We start from the raw sequence: 19,185 nt of genomic DNA, 5'->3' as shown, positions 1-19,185 counted from the left end.
TACTTTGGCCACCTGATGCAAAAAGCTGACTCACGGGAAAAGGCCCTGATGCTGGTTATTGAGGGCAGGAGGAGAAGAGGGAGACAGAGAATGAGATGATTGGATGGCATCACCAACTCAAAGGATATGAGTTTGAGCAAACTCCAGGAGATAGTAAAGGACAGGGACGCCTGGCCTGTGTAGTCCACGGGGCCGCAAAGAGTTGGACATGAGTGAGCAACTGGGCAACAACAACAAAGCAAAACAATATAGACTTCAAGCACACTAGTGTCCTTCTTCACCTTATGAAATGCTGATATCATTGCCAAGTAAGTTCTCCATCATGGTGAACTTTCACAAGAACCCACTAAGAAAGCAATAATCTAAGGTGAAGAAGCCTTTATTTTACTCAGATTTGGGTGTAAACATGAAGTAACTGCTCTTTGAGTGGATGGAGAAGAGATTAAGAGCGTAAATTAATGAGGAAAATACTTGGTATACTTAAGTATTTGACCAAAGTTAACTCCATGGATGGAAACTCAGTGTTGCAGACAAGCATCCATTTAATCAAAGCAATCAATAGCAAAAGGTAAACAGAACCATAAACCAGCATTATTCAGTTCAACAAATAATTATCAAGTGTATAGTGTATGCCAGGCCCTCTGCTAGGTATTGAATTTATGATAACGAATACGATGGTTCCTTTCCTCAAGAAGCATAAATATCCAGCAGGAGAGAAATACAAAAGCTGATCTGGTTTTGCAAGATAAAAGCAATTGCTGTTTAGTCACTAAGTCATGTCTGACTCTTTTGCGACCCTGTGGACTATAGCCTGCCAGGTTCCTCTGTCCATGGGATTTCCCAGGCAAGAATACTGCGGTGGGTTTCCGTCATTTTCAGGAGGATTCTTTGCACTGAACCACCTGGGAAGTCTGGAAAACAAATAGCCACGGGGCCAGCGGGGCGGGGGCGGGCATAATGGAAAGACTAGAGCAAGTAGTTTGTGGGGAGACCTATAGTAAGTTTGGTAGTTCTGAGAGAGGCCAAAATGCAGGCGGTGGCTGAAAATAGATGGAAAAGATATCATGCTTATAGATTTGCATAGCTTTACAGTTATGTTAAAAATACACTGAAGGGAGGATTTTAAACAGAAGAGTGATCTGGCTAGATAAACAGTTTAAAAAAAATCACTTTCATTCTTCTAAAGACTGAATATAATGTGAAAAGGTTGGAGGCAAGAAAATCAATAAACTAAATGGACAATCAATTCAGTGAGAGTAGAGACAAAAAGAAAAATTTGAAAGAAATTAATATTTAGGAAATACATTAGGAGTCTAGGATAACTTTTGGTTTCTGACTTGGAATAGTTCCATTACCTAAAATAGAGACTGTAAAAAGAATCTAGGATGAATGTTGAAATAAGTTTCATTACGAACATAATGAGTTTCAGGTGCCTACAGAATGCTAAGTGGAGCCACTCAGCAGGCAGTGCGGTATAGGAGTCCGACTCTCAGAAAGAAGCCCCAAACTGGAGATACAAAATAGAGGGTTGGCAGAATTCAGGTGTTTGCTAAGCTTTAAAAATGGAACCAATTGACCAGTAATAGTAATGGATCCAAACCAAATAAGATATTGTGTGTGTGTGTGTGTTTAGGTGACAGTGGGGGGAGGAGGAAGAGGCCATAATTTTAAACATTTATTGGCTAATCAAGCCTCTTATTATTTCAAGCACTAACTGAGACCTAGTCCTTAGCTATTTCAATAGTACAGAAATTATTCATTAGCTTATATAAACCTTAGTCATATAAAAGGCAAAATCATGGATGAATGTTTTATAAAAATGTGTATGACCCCCCAAGCCCCAAACTTTTAAAAAGTTCTTTTATTCCTTCACTTTCATAGTTTGTACAAAACTAAATCAATATATTTATAGTTTTCCTTCCTCACTGATAGTTGTTTTCTTCATTACAGATCTATGATGTCTGATTGACACCAAATACTAGGATTAGACCAAGTTCAAATGAACATATACCTACAAGAGTTATGTGTAGCCCTTTGGACTTATTCTCAAAGTACTTAAATTTGTATAATAATACAAATAAAAACTAATTTATCTGTGAAAATCCTTGGATTTGAAAGCTCTCATAGATTTTTGTTCTACTGTGAACACAAAAAATTTTGACCAAGCTCGTGCATAATCTTCCTATTTTGTTCCCATGTGGCACTGCCTTGTATTCAAAGACCTCTATTTTGATTCATAAAACCACATGAAATGCAACTCATGCCAGCACTATAGTTAAATTTACAGTCCTGCTATGGTACTAATGCAGTGACTTCCTCAGTTCTGTGCACCGTTATCTTGTAATTTGGATTCAGTCCCAGCAGAATTAAAGTACTGTTCCTCAATTAATTCAACTACCCAGAGTCCTAGACAATCTGTGGGTTGTGTCCACTTAGTTCCTTGTAAATCACTTCCCTCCTAGCCTTTCAATTCATTTGTGACTTGTGCATAGTAGAAAATCTCCCTGAACCCTTTTCTCACTGTGATTGCATTGGACATTATCTGAAAAGAATGGCTCTCATTATTCCCCTTTGATAATTTACATTTTAATTCTAGTTCCCAAACAGCTGGCCTCTGCTTTGAAAAATGGTACAACAAATCCTTTGGGCATTCTGCCCTCTTCTTCCCTTCCTTTCCAAAGCATCATGTCCTCCAAAGGACTTACATTTGAAGTAGAACACATTCTCAGAGAATTTAAATGGATATATGAAGATCATCTAGCACTAAGAAGAAATTTAAAGGATTTAGGAGAAATGTTTTCTCCACAATAAGTCTGATGGATTATTTTTAAACTTAATATACAAGAAATAAAGCACAGTATCATATATATTAGTGAATAAAATGCTTTTTGCCTTTCTATTGTAAAATAATTTTTTTCAAAAGCCATTGTTCTTTCCTTTTAAAATCCACACTGGCTGAGAAGGGCAAACATCTGCCAAGCATGTAGAGTTATATCCATCTTTTCCTAAAGCATTGTCTTAGTCTCATCTTTCTAACAGCTCTGATTATTTGCATCACTCATTCTCATTGTTTTTGTTGTTGTTTAATTGCTAAGTCATGTCTGACTCTTTGCAACCCCATGGACTGTAGCCCACCAGGCTCCTCTGTCTATGAGATTTCCCAGGCAAGAATACTAGAGTGGACTGTCATTTCCTTTTCCAGAAGATCTTCCCGACCCAAGGACTGAACTCATGCTCCCTGTGCCTCCTGAATTACAGGCGGATTGTTTTTACCCGCTGAGCCATCAGGGGAAGCCCTCAAAGGACTATCAGTTCACAAAGGACTATAAGTACTAATAAATGTGGACCTTAGCAATCACAAGTAGCTGTGAAACTAAGTAATTAAGTGTTCGTAGTCTCCTAAATGACAAACAAAACAAAGCATCAATGTGGGCTCTGAGAAATAACAATGCAAAGTAAAGCCTGGAGTTACACAAGTACCCAACAGATACTTCCCCTCTCTGTTCTCTCTTCTATTCTTTCTAACCTCAGAAATGGAGAAGAAACGTTTACAGACCTTCAGTGATGAGTCATCTTTATGTCTCTGTACACTTTCAAATGTTTAACTTTTCAATTTTATTAACTTCAGTGGTAACAAAATAAAAGTCAGTAAATTAATATTTAAGTGTAAAACAAAATGAAATTGTTATTAGAGTTGTACAGATTTTTCCAATTTGGGGTCCATTTTTATTCTATTATTAGGTTATATTGCAACTAACTGTATAACACAGTTTTTCCAAATGTGAAGTGCTTGTATCTTAACTACATCCTGTGCTGCGGATACATGTACACCTAGATTTTATGATGGTATACAATAGTAAATTTGACCACCAGAGAACTGTGCCATTGAAAAGTTAGTTTTCACTCCTTCTGGAGGGACTTTGACCTGAGTTCAGAAATGGCCTGCCAGTCTAAGTCAACAGCAGTTTTTTCAGCAGCATTTTCCACACATGCCTTAGCCTAAACTAGGGCTCCTCAGCTCACTGGTAGGAACAGATTCTCCACATACATAACCTTCTATGCAGGTCTAAGAATCTCTGAGCAGCAGCATAACTTGGGAAAGGCAACTATCACTGTTCAATTTCTTTTCCTCATGCTCTTTCCAGAAAAAGCTTTCTGAATCAATTTATTAAGAGTTATCACACAATAAGCTATACTTTATCACAAGATATAAAGTCATGGTTATTCTGTTTGTTACAAAATCTACAGTGGCTGCTCTTAGGGGCTTCCCTGATGACTCGGTGGATGAATAATCCTGCATTGCAGGAGACACAGCAGATGCGTGTTCAATCCTTGGGTCGGGAAGATCCCCTAGAGGAGGAGAATGGCCACCCACTCCAGTATTCTTGCTCATGTTTTTGATGTGCTTTATAATATGAAAAATATACCCCACAGAGTACTGAAAAGTAATTTTCATCTTGAAATGGTCATTTAAAATAATGGATATTATCAAGGTTAAATACGTGTGCTCCATTTACATCCTTCTTTACAGACTGTCTCCATTTAAATCTAATATATATAATAAAATGTGGTTTTTTTAGCATGAGAAATTCAAATTGTATTTGCTTTAGGAAAATATGAGCCCATCTTTTTACTATGACTAAGTTAATACTCTTTAACCTGACCCTCTTGCTAATGTTCGAAATACTTTGTATATTTCACTAACAATGAAATTAGTACAGAATCACGCCTTAGTCTCTCCCTCTAAATAGGTTGGTGTATCTATGCCACACCATATGTAAAAATTCTCGGTCTACTATTAAGTCCTCTCAAATTCACCTTGCTAATCTTAAAAGGTTGCATTCCTCACTTTGCTCCCTAGGTCAAAATCCTTCACTGATTCCAAAGGCCTTATGGTAATACCAAAATCCCAGTTAAGCCTAGAATTTAAGGACCTCTACATATCCAAGACCACTTACCCATTCTATTCTTTCCCCAAAGAAATCTCCCATCACAGACAATATTGTTTACTGTGCTCTTTGTCACCTCAGTGTCTTTGCTTCTGCTATTATCCTACCTGGGTGTTTTCTAAACCCAGCCACATACGCAGCCCCACGCTGCACCGTCACTTCCCACATAAAATCTTTAGCTTCTGCACATGGTGGTCTATTTCTCTCCTCTAAATTTGCATAGCACTTACGAGACACACTGTTCTTTATCATTTATCTTAGAGTGCATTATATTCTTTTTGATATTAGTTTTATGTCTTATGTCTCTAGTGAGTGGAAACTAGAGAAAAACAACACGCTGTATATTTTACAGTCCAAACTAGAGGAGAACATGTTGTATACTGTACATTCCACAGCATAAGCATGGTTGTACATATAGAAGAAAATTAATCACTTTCTTGTTTTTATTAAAGCCTTTCACTAGTTTTTTGAAGTAACAGTTTATATTTGATATTTAGTGACATCTCAATATTAAAAGACCAGTAAAGCATCTGCCTACAATGAGGGAGACCAGGGTTCGATCCCTGGGTTGGGAAGATCCCCTGGAGAAGGAAATGGCAACCCACTCCAGTATTCTTGCCTGGAAAATCCCATGGACGGAGGAGCTTGGTTGGCTACAGTCCATGGGGTGGAAAAGAGTCGGACACAACCAAGCGACTTCACTATCATTATGCTTAAATAAGATTCCAAGAACACTATTTAAAGCTTAATATATATTTGAATTATATGTTGGTTTGTTATTAATATATTTAATATTTAACTTGAGGAACTGCTAGTCTGGGAGATAGAAATATCATTCCAGCTAACTGCTCCATGTTAAAGCAATTTACATTACACAATTAATTAACCCTAGAAACAAAACAAAATGGAAATCAAGAAAAGAAGCTTGAAGAACAACAACAATAATTCAATTTTTTTTTGCAAAATAAAAATACTTTCTCCTAAATTATGTGATTTTTGAAAATGTCCTATAAATAATATTACATGAAAGAACAAAAAATTTAATAGCTTTGTCTTCTATTGAGAAAAATGTCTAGGAAAAAAGTAAACAGCCCTGAAATATGCCAAAGTATAATCAATCAAAAGTCTGGCACACTGTATTTAATGTTAAGTTCAGTAGAGCATTACACTTGGTCTACAAATATTTGAAAAGCACATTTAAGTATTTTCACATAAGCAATATATACATGAAGAGGCACACTAATCTCAAAGATGATTCAAGATCATCACGAAATTGGATTAGTTCACTTACTGAATTTCAGGGCATTTAGGCCATTACCTGTAAGAAGCAAAATATGTGTAATTAGGTTATTTAATTCATTTATAAATTCTGATACCATATTGGTTGTTGCTTGGTATCTGATTTGTTTATCACCAAAGCTGCTATGGGGAAATAGTCAAAGAACACACTCATATTGAAACTGCAATGATTTTTGTGACTACTTTTCTCAAACATGGATTTGTAATTTTCTGTTTAGATTTAAAAAAAAAAAAAAAAACTTAATTTCAGACCCAAAATGGCTGCAAGGGTTAAAATTAATTATATAGGTAATACTCCAGTATCTCAAGAAAATGACACAGTTTAGGATACCTATGTTTAGACCATTTTATTAGACTATATCAACTGAAGTCTAATCTTGTCTCTACCATTGATTTCTAATTTTCTAAATTATTTTTCTCTTGTTATTTAAGATATCAATGAATGTTACAGATATATCTACAGGGATTTAGAAGACATAATTAATCTCTGAAAACTCTTATGAGAGTCTCAAAAAGAATTGCTTCTACTACCTTAAAAATTAGAATGCACTGTCAGTTAAATAAAAGTCAAACCCTTTATCATGGTCAAGAGAACCCACAAGGCCTGAAATCTGCCTTCTGCTCTGATTTCCTGTCCCGTTACCCTCTACCATGGCCATGAGACTCTGCTGCCACTGGCTTTGTATTTGTTTCTCAAATATGCCAGGTTTCTTCCTGCTCTTAATGCCGTTGCTTTTTCTGTTCCCTCTGCCTAAAAACTTTTTCCCCAAATATTCGTTTGCTTGGCTACTTTTCATTATTCATGTCTCCAAGAGCAGCCCATCCCATCCGAGACAAGCTCTATCATATGTTTTTGTTTTCCACTTCTTCCAATAATTTTTTATGTCTGAAATGCTTAATCATTTATTTGTTTACAAGTTAATTTCTGTCTCCCACTATTAGAATATAGGCTCCATGAAGGCAGGGATCTGTATGGTTTGTTCCAATATCCTGAATATTCAGAAAAGTTCCTGCTGCATGTTCGGGATCCAACAACCATTTGTTAAATAAATGATTTATGAACCATGATATTTGAAATACGTTGGGCACACTAGACTGATATTTTAAATGGAAGAAAAAGAGAATATCTATTTGCCCTGTAGTGTTTAAAAATGTTAAAATTTGATGACTCTGAAATTTTTTTAATAAATTTTCTCCTATTTAGAACTAAAAAAATCTTCAAGATAAACACTAAATTTCTTTTCATATAAAGGAATATCTGTACAAGAATTTTTTACATTTCAGAGAGTTTGGCAATTTTAAAAAATAATAAGCTATAATTTTTCAAGTGAAGTGATTAATAATATCCCTGTTACACACGCTAATTTTGCATGAGGAAGTTTACAAATATGTGTTGCCTGTAAAATAGCATGTATAGATTATTCATAATACAAAAGTTAAAAATGAATTATTCCCAAGAACATCATTTACTATGATATTATTTTAACTCTTTATGGATCATTTGGATTTTCAGACTGGTCAAATTCAGTAAATCACATCTAAGAAGAAGAGGACAGAATATCTTATTTCAAAAGATTTGCTTTCATAGGTATGGATTGCTGCTGCTGCTAAGTCGCTTCAGTCGTGTCCGACTCTGTGCAGCCCCACAGATGGCAGCCCATCAGGCTCCCCCATCCCTGGGACTCTCCAGGCAAGAAAACTGGAGTGGGTTTAGGTATGGATTACTTATGTGCAAATAAGATGGTTTTTTTTCTAGATTATGGCTCAAAATAAAGATATTCAGGAGAAGCTAATATGCACAGCCCATTCTATCTCAAATGGTCATGGAAAACGTTTTAAGGAATTTTGTTCCATCCATTCAATGATAAAACAGTAACTCCAATTTTGATTAATGATTAAATATGTCCATTTAGAGAATTAGGACATACTATATAACATTCTCTAACAGAAAGAGGACATTAGAATTCCTTCACTCCCTAAATAGTGGTATAGTTTCAGTTTTCACTGACTAGGAATATATTTCTCTTTAAATATTTAAGCATGGTTTCTGCTCAATTTCTTTCCTCCAATTTGCCCATCATGCTTTTCAAATATTTGTCAACTTAAGACTCTTATGATGCCTAAGCAGTGTGGGTACAGGTGAAGCTCTACTGAACACAGTAATGATGGAAATACCTAATTCTTACTTAATTTTCTGTCTCCTTGGATGAGGCAAAGAAACAAGAGGCATGGAGCACTAGAGGCAGAGAAAGAGCAAAACATACAAGAGTAGGAAAGTTAAGAGGGAAACAGACACAGACATAGAGGCCACAGCCTTTCTAGCTCACTTCCTTTTAGCTAAAAATGTTAAAGCTGGGGAGACACAAAAGGAAAGCTATTTCTGAGAAAATTTCATAGTGCTATAGGTCAAAAAGAAGCTTCCACCTGGCTATTTTTGTTGGATTTCTCTGTACACAGAGTCAAGTTTAAACACAAACTCAGTCAATCTGGAGGCATCAGTATGGATAGTTCAAGTTCAGAGAAAAGCTGGGCACACATCCCCAGAGAGTTTAAATGTCTGTCCTAAGAGATCCAAACCACAGGAATGAACCTGGAGCAGCAGCCTGGTCAGTGTTTCCTGGACCAGGTTTAGTCTCACCACGTTCAGTAGTGGAGCTGGCACGGAGCTCATTGGAAGGGCCTTAAAATGCTGAGTCTCTCCTTCTTTTATATTCATGTGAAAGTCACAGTTGAGTCACAAAGTAGGGGAGGTATGACAGGCAGATCACCCCACCCTTAGGTCAGAGAACAGGAATATAAACTAAATTGGAAGAAGAGTCAGAGTGAGATGGTTCTTCATGGGCAACTCCTTACCAAGAGCTGAGTCTGACCTGAATAACAATTTTAGGCCTGGTTCCACCACTCAGAATCTCAGGAAAGTCATTTAACCACTCCCTGTCCCAGTTTCCTTACACGCACATCAGAGGTTCACACCATTTGCTCCTAACTTATACGTACTTCGCAAGTCTTAAGAACTGATGTCCCTTCTGCCACAGGGCAGAGGCACAGAAAAATACACTTTATGTTTCCATTTGTACAAGCACAGAATCCTTCTAAGACACTAATTAATAGAGTTACAAAAAGTCACTCTGTATATAGACTATAAACATATTAAGCAAAAGGAAAGGATTTCATTAAAAATAGGTTTGCTCAATATCAGTTTTTTAATAGAAATCAATATCAATTTTTTAATAGAAAAATTAGGATTCTTCTCCCAAAACCTGATGGAGGTCTCTCAGAAAGGGCTGAAATGGGGCAGTGAGACTGTCCTAGATTGTATAAAGTTTAATAACTTACAATTTTGATATGGACCACCTTCATTTAATATGGTTCTACTCAAAATAAAGTAAAACCACACCGTAATCATGGAACTTATGACTGAGTCTAAAAGTGATAAGCACTTTTAAAAAATCCACAAAATGTCAATTTCACCAAAGACCAATTAGTAGTCTATAATAGTTTACATCATACAATCATGAATGAGGCAAGCTTTAGTTTGAGATGCAATGGCCAAACCCATTTAAATAAACCCTACATCATACCCACTTCGTGGTTTCATAAGAGACATAGCTTCCAGTAGGATGCTTGGTGCTTTCTCAGAAGTAAAATTTCTAAAGTTTCATCAATACTGGTTTCTCCTCTTTAAAAAGAAGAAAATCTGCATTTTACATGCAATAGCAATGTCATATGCACTTCCTAAAAGATAAATTTAAGTGACTAGTATTTCAATTTAGGACACTTGATCAACATGGAGATGCTTTGATATTGAGCACCAGATTCAGCTTTATCATTTCAATTCAATAATGGACAATGGAATTTGGATCATATCTCTCAAAACAGAAAAATATAGTAATTATTTGAAATTGGTTAATTTGATTTTATGAATGAAAACATATAGCATTGTTTTTCCTATAAAAGTGTATTTAAAATCAATATTCTCATGTGAACATCAAAGTATAATTTTCAATTTTTTATAAATCAACTGTATAACAATTTATCTCATTAAGAAAAAATGGTATATATAAATACTAATACAAGGCTAACAGCAGTACATGAACCGAGAACTTCCAAATGTACAAGCTGGATTTAGAAAAGGCAGAGGAACCAGAGATCAAATTGCAAACATCCTTTGGATCATAGAAAAAGCAAGAGAATCCCAGAAAAACATTTACTTCTGCTTCATTGATTACTTGAAAGCCTTTGACTGTGTGGACACAACAAACTGTGGAAAATTCTTAAAGAGATGGGAATACCAGACCACCTTACCTGTCTCCTGAGAAACTGTATGCAGGTCAAGAAGCAACAGTTAGAACTGGACCTGGGACAATGAACTGGTTCTAAATTGGGAAAGGAGTACATCAAGGCTATATATTGTTTGCTTATTTAACTTCTATGCAGACTCAGTCAGTCAGTCAGTTCAGTCGCTCAGTTGTATCCGACTCTTTGCAACCCCATGAACTGCAGCATGCCAGGCCTCCCTGTCCATCACCAACTCCTGGAGTCCACCCAAACTCATGTCCATTGAGTTGGTCATGCCATCCAACCATCTCATCCTCTGTCGTTCCCTTCTCCTCCTGCCTTCAATCTTTCCCAACATCAGGGTCTTTTCAAATGAGTTAGCTCTTTGCATCAGGTGGTCAAAATATTGGAGTTTCAGCTTCAACATCAGTCCTTCCAATGAACACCCAGGACTGATCTCCTTTAGGATGGACTGGTTGGATCTCCTTGCAGTCCAAGGGACTCTCAAGAGTCTTCTCCAACACCACAGTTCAAAAGCATCAATTCTTCTGCGTTCAGCTTTTTTTATAGTCCAACTCTCACATCCATACATGACTACTGGAAAAACCATAGCCTTGACTAGACATACCTTTGTTGACAAAGTAATGTCTCTGCTTTGTAATATGCTGTCTAGGTTGGTCACAACTTTCCTTCCAAGGAGTAAGCCTCTTTTAATTTCATGGCTGTAATCACCATCTGCAGTGATTTTGGAGCCCAGAAAAATAAAGTCAGCCACTGTTTCCCCATCTATTTGCCATAAAGTGATGGGACCAGATGCCATGATCTTAGTTTTCTGAATGTTAAGCTTTAAGCCAACTTTTTCACTCTCCTCTTTCATCAAGAGGCTCTTTAGTTCTTCACTTTCTGCCATAAGGGTGGTATCATCTGTATATCTGAGGTTATTGATATTTCTCCCTGTAATCTTGATTCCAGCTTGTGCTTCTTCCAGCCCAGCGTTTCTCATGATGTATTCTGGGTATAAGTTAAATAAGCAGGGTGACAATATACAAAGTGCTTCATGTGAAATGCCAGGCTGGATGAATCAAGATTTCCCAGAGAAATATCAGACATGCAGATGATACCACTCCAATGGCAGAAAACAAACTAAAGAGTTTCTTAATGAGGGTGAAAAGAGGACAGTGAAAAATCTGGTTTAAACTCAACATTCAAAAAATAAGATTAGGCATCCAATCCCATCAGCTCATGGCAAACAGAGGGGGAAAAAGTGGAAGCAGTGACAGAGTTTATTTTCTTGGGCTCCAAAAATCACTGCAGATGGTGACTATAGCCATTAAATTAAAAGACACTTGCTCCTTGGAAGGAAAGCTATGACAAAGCTAGACAGTGTATTAAAAAGCAGAGATATCACTTTCATGACAGAGGTCCATATAGTCAAAGCTATGGTTTTTCCAGTAGTCATATACAAATGTCAAATTTGGACCATAAAGAAGGCTAATGCTTTCAAACTGTGCTGCTGGAGAAGACTCTTGAGAGCCCCTGGGTTTGCAAGGAGATCAAATCAGTCAGTCCTAAAGGAAAACAGTCCTAAATAGTCATTGGAAGGACTGATGCTGAAGCTGAAGCTCCAATACTTTGGCTACCTGATGAGAACAGCCAACTCATTGGAAAAGACCCTGATGCTAGGAAAGATTGAGAGCAGAAGGAGAAGGGGGCGACAGAGGATGGGATGGTTGGATGGCATCACCAACTCAGTGGACATGAGTTTGAGCAAACTCCAGGAGATAGTGAAGGACAGGGAAGCCTGGCATGCTGTAGTCCATGGTTGCAAAGAGTTGGACATGACTTAGTAACTGAACAACAACAATTCTGTGATTATTACATACACAAACAAATATCACTATGATAGCACTTTGGAAAACACAAAGTGAACAAATTTCGTGGACTAATAGGTTGTTACAGGTATTATGACTCCATATAGCAAAGACTTGTATGCAACAGATTGCAATCTTCATTCAAATGATACAATAAGTATGTGTAGTAAATTACAGAATCAGATCTTTTCCTAGCTATACTAGATGACACTAACATAAAAAGAATGCACTACTGATCCTAAAAATTTTTTTTTGGTTCTTTGTTTTCAAAGTGGGCCAAAGGAATGTGGTCTCATAAACGCCAGAAAAACAGGCAGCTTATTGTTTAAAATACTGTTTTGTTCAAAAACACAGTTGAAAGGAAAGACTAAATTACAACTTTGAGAGGCACAATACCCAAATAAAGTAATACAATTTCAAAGCTGAGAATTATTTAATTGTGATGCTTCCTAGTCAATAAAACTAGGAAACATTTTCTCATACCATTTTATTATATAATTTCACTGTTGTCCATTAGCAAGATAATACAGTGTTGTTGCAACTGTTAAAACAATACAACATGGGCAACAATAAACCCATTAATACTTTAATGCAATATAAAAGGTTCGTATCAGTATGAATATTCTATCTCAAACTAAATGAGCAAGTTTGTATATTTACTTACAAGTTTGTATATTTACTTACAAGTTTGCTTTAAATATAGGAGAACTAGATAGTTAAGCAATGAAATATACTAATGGACATTCAAGCACTATATTTTATGATCACTGAGAGATGGATTCAAGATGGCTAACGATAACACTGTACACAGCAATGTAACTAGGGATATTTTATTTAAAATTAAATTAATTCAGTTCAACTTAAGGGAACATCAATATAGTTAGCTAGCATAAAATGAAGACAGTGGACTGCCTGACAGATAATGACTTTACTGTGTGTGCATGCTCTATCGCTAAGTTGTGTCTGACTCTTTGCGACCCATGGACCGTAGCACACCAGGCTCCTCCGTCCATGGGATCTCTCAGGCAAGAATACTGGAGTGGGTTACCATTTCCTCCTCCTGGGGTTCTTCTTGATTCAGGGATCAAATCTACATCTCATGTACTGGCAGGCAAATTCTGAGACACCAGGAAAGCCCAGATGACTTTACTAGTCAGTTTCCATTTTACTTGATGTCAGGTGAATAAAATAACAAAATACAGTTAGCTAATCAAAATTTTCATTTGAAAGCAGTAGGTTGTACGGCTACACCACTTTTACCTTTTTCAAGTCATTTGAAGAAGGCTGGTAGGAACACAGCTGGGATAAGCAACTGTCTATAAGATAAGGGAATCTGGGTCAGCTTGGGTACAAATAATGGGAAGACGCAAGGCAGTAACTTTTCTTCCTGATTCAGAAACGCTTTCCAGAGAAAGGAAGCAGGATCAAAGGCTGGTATACAAGGAAAAGTTTGTTCAAGGCCAGAGTATATATAAGTCAAGATCAAAGGAAGGACCGAGACAGTGATGAAGCCCTGAGAAGAAGTTGGCATAAAACTGTATGTTAAATGAGAAATATAGATATAATGGAAAATACATTACAATAAAAAATGGCAGGTTCTATTTTCTAAAAATTGGTGTTTTGTTTTTTGGCCAATACAAATTGAAAGCAAAGAGCAAAGGAAGAAAAGAAGGAAGGAAGGAAGGAAAATGGGTAAAGAGGAAAGGAAGAAAAAAAAGAAAGCAAGAAAGAAGTCCAGCTGTGTGATCTTAGGAGCTTAATTATTTTCTCTAAAATGCCTATTAACATAACAGGCTCCTCTGTCCATGGAATTCTCCAGGCAAGAATACTGGAATGGGTTGCCATTTCCTTCTCCAGGGGATCTTCCCGACCCAGGGATCGATCCTGTGTCTTCTGCATTGGGCAGGCGGATTCTTTTAACACTGAGCCACCAGGGAAGCCCCAGTTTATATATATACAAACATTTATACAACTGTATATGTTGTTGTTTAGTGGGTAAGTCAGGTCTGACTCTTGCAACCCAGTGGATTGTAGCCCTCCAGGATTCTCTGTCCATTGGATTTCCCAGGCAAGAATACTGAAGCAGGTTACCATTTCCTTCTCCTTCTATATATAATTATAGAGAGAGAATACATATATGAGAAAAGGAGGTTAGGTATACAGGGTCTACATTAGGACATTCACATACTGATACACAAACAGTTGTCTTTGAGGTTTGGGACAATACTGTCCCCATGTGCAGCTCCTTGTGTCCCATATCTGAAATACAATAACTGCCCATTTAAATGTTATTTTTTTTAGTTATTCCCCATTACAAAAGAAACAAATCCCTCTAACTTGATTTGAAGATTTCTTAAAGCCAGGAGCCCTGTAGTACTTTTTGTGTCTCTACACTTAGGCCCCAGGAAGATATTCTGCATCCAGTAGAAATATAATAGACACATAACAAAATACATAACTGATGCTGAGGCTGAAACTCCAATACTTTGGCCGTATGACTCGAAGAACTGATTCACTGGAAAAGATCCTGTTGCTGGGAATGATTGAAGACAGGAGGAGAAGGGGACAACAGAAGATGAGATGGTTGGATAGCATCACCGACTCAATGGACATGAGTCTGAGCAAGCTCCAGGAGTTGGTGATAGACAGGGAAGCCTGGTGTGCTGCGGTCCACGGGCTCTCAAAGAATCAGATACGACTGAGCAACTGAAATGAACTAACAAAATAAACAAATAAATAAGTTGGAATAAATGCTCTCCTAAATGAAGAGTAAAGGCTGTTTGTAATAAGAGTAACAGCATTGAAGACAAAATGCCTGGAGAAGACTAACATTCAAACAGGAGATTACAAAGAACAGAATGAAAGGAGACGAAAAAAAATCAGTGAAATGATCAAAATACTGCTCACACTTAAGAAGGTTTAGATTGAGTAGATCAAATTAAGAAAGGCGTAGAAAGAACTGAAGTACAAAAGAACAGACATATCAGAGAGAATCAGACATGACTCAAAGAGCTTAATAGCATCTTTACCTGATATACCAGAGACATAAGAGTTTATAATTGTTTCAGAATATTATCTTTAGTAACATTCACTAATGCATTACTAATAACTTACCTAAATGACTGCTTTTAGGATTAAGGAATATGACATTGTTCTGGGGGTAGTGTTATTATCCACTGTAACTGTTATTTTAGATTCTTTATCTTAATCTGTCAAGAGGAAATTAAGCATTGAAAGGAATTCATTAACCAAAGCGATCAACTTGAATACTAAAATCTCCAAGTTGGTTTCATATGCTCAATCTTATGGGGACATCAATGAATATTTTAAGGATGTACATACGGTCATGTGCATCTAAGCAAATGTTATAACTATTGCATTTTAAAGTCCAAGAGCACAACCCCATTTTTCAAAAGCATAGCAATCCAGTCTGCTATCTAGATGCTAGTAAAATTTTACCAAAAAATGTGTATCATAAGAAAACATGCAAATATACGCCAATAAGCATTCTTCTTCCTTTTCCCTTCTGATGTGTTTAGAAAATCTGCAAATTGATTTTAAGCCAAAAGTGGTAAAGGAATGAAATTATTCTTTCAGGTTTAGGGGATGCTGTGCCAAGTTTCATTTCTGGCAGCATATTTATGACCAAGTTCAAGATCCTTGAAAAGAAATATGTAAAAGAGGAAATATCCCTTTAACCTTAGCAGAGCAACAGAGTAGAGGCTGCTGTGGGAAGCGAAAGGCTTCTGCCTTACGAGGGTGTGCTGCTGGTGTTTGGTTTCCACTGAGAGGGTGCTTGCTCTCTCAATGAGTTTGAAGTAGCTACTAGGATGAGGTAATGGCTGTGCCAGTTTCACTGGGTCAGGCTCTGTCAGCACATTCTTTCTCCTTCTCCTCCCTGAGAAGGTGCTGTAAACACGTCATCCTAGGAGAGTTGCTACAGAGAATGAACAAATCCTAAATTCGAAATTCCTGAGAAAGCTGGCTCTGCGCTTGACAATCTAGACAGAACTAGAAGCTTAAAGGAGCATAGATAGAGTCACAATAAACAGGTTATTTGATAGAGGTGAGGGAAAAGGAGAAAAACAGAGAAAATGGACATTCATGTATAAAAAATTTTTTTAAAAGAAGCTCAAATTTTAATTGCTCAGATCTACAGATGTATGTTAAGCAATTTTCTGCTTATGGGGAAAAAAACCTTTAGGAAATTAAATAATACTGTAGCATATCATGAAATACTAAAAATTGAAATTAAATAAAGTACAGGCAAACAGCACGTACCACTGATCCTAATGGCACAATAGCTCTGCTCAATGCAAATTGTGGATTCCAGATATAAAACTATGATAATCAGATAAATTTATCAGGAAATCAACCTTAAAATATACACACATAACAATACTTTTTATTGAAAAGAGAAAAATGCATTTCATCTTTTCTTGGGAAGGAAATGTTTCTGTGCATGAAGAGGGGGTGATTGAAACGCCCATGATATTTTTACAGAGTCATAAAGATTTCTACCAAAATACATAGCAATTGACCAGCTAAATGGGTGTTTTGTGTCACATTCAAGTGAAAGGCTATAATCTTCCTCTTGGGCATTTTAAAGAGCTTTTATTTATTTAATCTATTTTCATTGCCAAAAAAATTATAATTGCCCACAGTGAAATGACAGGGTTACAGAGCCATGCGTTATACTGGGCTGGTACCTGCCGCTCAAGCATGGGGCATTTTGCATAACATGGCTCACATAAAAGGCTTTGTTCTCCATCGCCTCACTGCGGCTACAAACCTCAATTTCAGTTAGCAGTCATTTTCTCTCCCAGACCAATCATTTCAAAATAAATCATATTTTTGACATTTAATACCTTACCGATATTCATTAATCCCTTTGCTTCACATCCAAACTTATATACCACCCAACAACATATATTTATTTGTTCTGCAGTACAAATTTGATTCACACCATAATCCCCAAACCTTCAAGGAAAAATATTTTAAGACTTGTCTTTTAAGTACTACTCTCTTTTGCAAAATTAGGTATATATTATACGTGCGAATGTGTTTATGTGTGTGTGTTTGTGGTGTGTACCACCATACACCTGTGCATGCTTTTAAACAAAAACCCTTCACACTGAGTCAGTAATAAAGGGTCTATGTCCTGGAATCATTATGCTAAGGGCTTCCAGCTGATGGCACCCAGCAACTGTTACAAACGGGCTTGTAGCTAATGAAAGCTTTTTAATTTTCTGACAAAATCCCCAAACCCTGATGCCAGGCAGTATAACATCCATTTCCAGTTTTCAAGGATGTTTTTTTCTGACCCCATCCATTTTACTATCCCCTCCTCCCTACACACACCCAAACACACATCCCCACTCCCGGCTCCTATCAAACACTCTTTCTTTAAATTTTCATCCTTAAACAAGAGACAAAGTTGGGGAAGGAAGACACCCAACACTGCAGCCCCCAAAACGCCTTTTAAGAAGAAAAAGAAAAGAACTGGTGGACTGTAGATGCTGCCTCCCACTCCCATCTCTTAGACGTTCAAGCTCATCCAGACTCATTTTTTCGTATCCCGCCCTCCATCGAGACCAGACATTAATTTTTCATTTTCCTAAAACTATAAACATTCGTCAATCTTTCTCTTCCAGCAGTGTCTGGGACAATTACAGGGAAAATGATTTCGAATTGACAAGGTTTCTTTAACTTACTCATCCGTCAGTGTGCAGTTCTCTGCAGTTCGATGGACCAAAAACAAAAGAAAACCTAAACAAAAAACCTCTACTTCGAAATTCTCTTTTAGCCCAGTATAATTCATTCTCTAGCTTTCCCCAGCTCAGGTAATATTAGCTTTAAAGACAAGTATCCTAACCCGATGTAAGTTTCCGGGCGCTTCAAAGTGGTACCTACCAAGGTCACACACCCTTCTCCAAATCCAGAGCCCAGGTACAGCCCTGGTCCCCTGCTGCGTAGGAGCTACACCTAGAGAGGCTGGGCCTGAAGCTGCCGCCAGGTGGGAGACAGCTCCACCAACCTGTGCCTGCTCCCAGGACACGGGATGAGACAAATCCCTTCCCATCCCCGTTCCTTCCCTGGGCTCCTTCTCCTCCCTCCACGCGGTGGGCGAGGCAGGAGAAGGGAGAGGCACGTTTATACTGAATCAGAGGTGGGGAACGGCTCTCTTACCTGGGCGCGGAAACGATGCACCCGCAGTCGCCGCTGCCACCGCTCAGGGACTTGAGGACCTAAGGTCCTCTGGAGAAGGAGCAGGGGGGTGGGTGGGGGTGGGACAGGGCAGGAAAATAAGGAGGAGAAGGAGAAAGAAAAGAAAGAAGCGGAGGGGAAGAAAAGAAAGAGAGGAGGCGGTGGAGGATGCTGTCGCCGCGGCCGCCGAGAGCCCGCGCAGCCGGAGCTCCCGGCCCAGTCTGAGCGCCGCCCTGGCCGCCGGCTCCCCGCGGCCACCCCGCCCTCCGCAGGCCCCGCCCCTCGCCCCCCACAAGCCCCGCCTGAACGGCGGCCCGGGCGGTGGCGGAGGCGGGGCTGGCGCGGGCACGGCCACAGTGTACTGGAGGGGAGCGCGGCCGCCCCGCCTTCCGCAGCTGTCGGCCCGCCGTCCGGCGGGGACCGCGAGGGTGGCAGCCTCAGAGCGCAGGCCAAACCCCAGCCACTTCGGGCTTGGGACTGTGGGGGCCCCCTTTAAAGAATCCCTGCCCTCTCCGCCACCAGAAGCAGAGTGAGACGAGCACCTTTGGGACAGAGGGACCCATTGGACCCTTTTCTGATAT

The 19,185-nt window shown here is 38.3% G+C and overlaps 1 protein-coding gene across 24 annotated transcripts in view; it reads right to left on the bottom strand.

Annotated features, from left to right (window-relative positions):
* MAP2 (microtubule associated protein 2) overlaps positions 1–18,860 on the bottom strand; it is a 297,900-nt gene extending 279,040 nt beyond the window's left edge. For 8 of the 24 annotated variants that reach the window (XM_027565962.1, XM_027565968.1, XM_027566013.1 and 5 more), the window contains exon 1: positions 18,587–18,842. The gene's annotated coding sequence lies outside the window, so the exon portion shown is untranslated. Of the gene's footprint in view, positions 1–18,586 lie in introns of all 24 variants that reach the window. The other 16 variants (XM_027565943.1, XM_027565958.1, XM_027565956.1 and 13 more) reach the window with 7 other exon arrangements.
* Between the last annotated feature and the right edge of the window lie 325 nt (positions 18,861–19,185).

Source organism: Bos indicus x Bos taurus, chromosome 2, assembly GCF_003369695.1.
Source record: "Bos indicus x Bos taurus breed Angus x Brahman F1 hybrid chromosome 2, Bos_hybrid_MaternalHap_v2.0, whole genome shotgun sequence".
Lineage (NCBI taxonomy): Eukaryota > Metazoa > Chordata > Mammalia > Artiodactyla > Bovidae > Bos > Bos indicus x Bos taurus.
The sequence above is the reverse complement of the archived record's forward strand: the minus strand, read 5'-3'. Positions and strand labels throughout refer to the sequence as shown.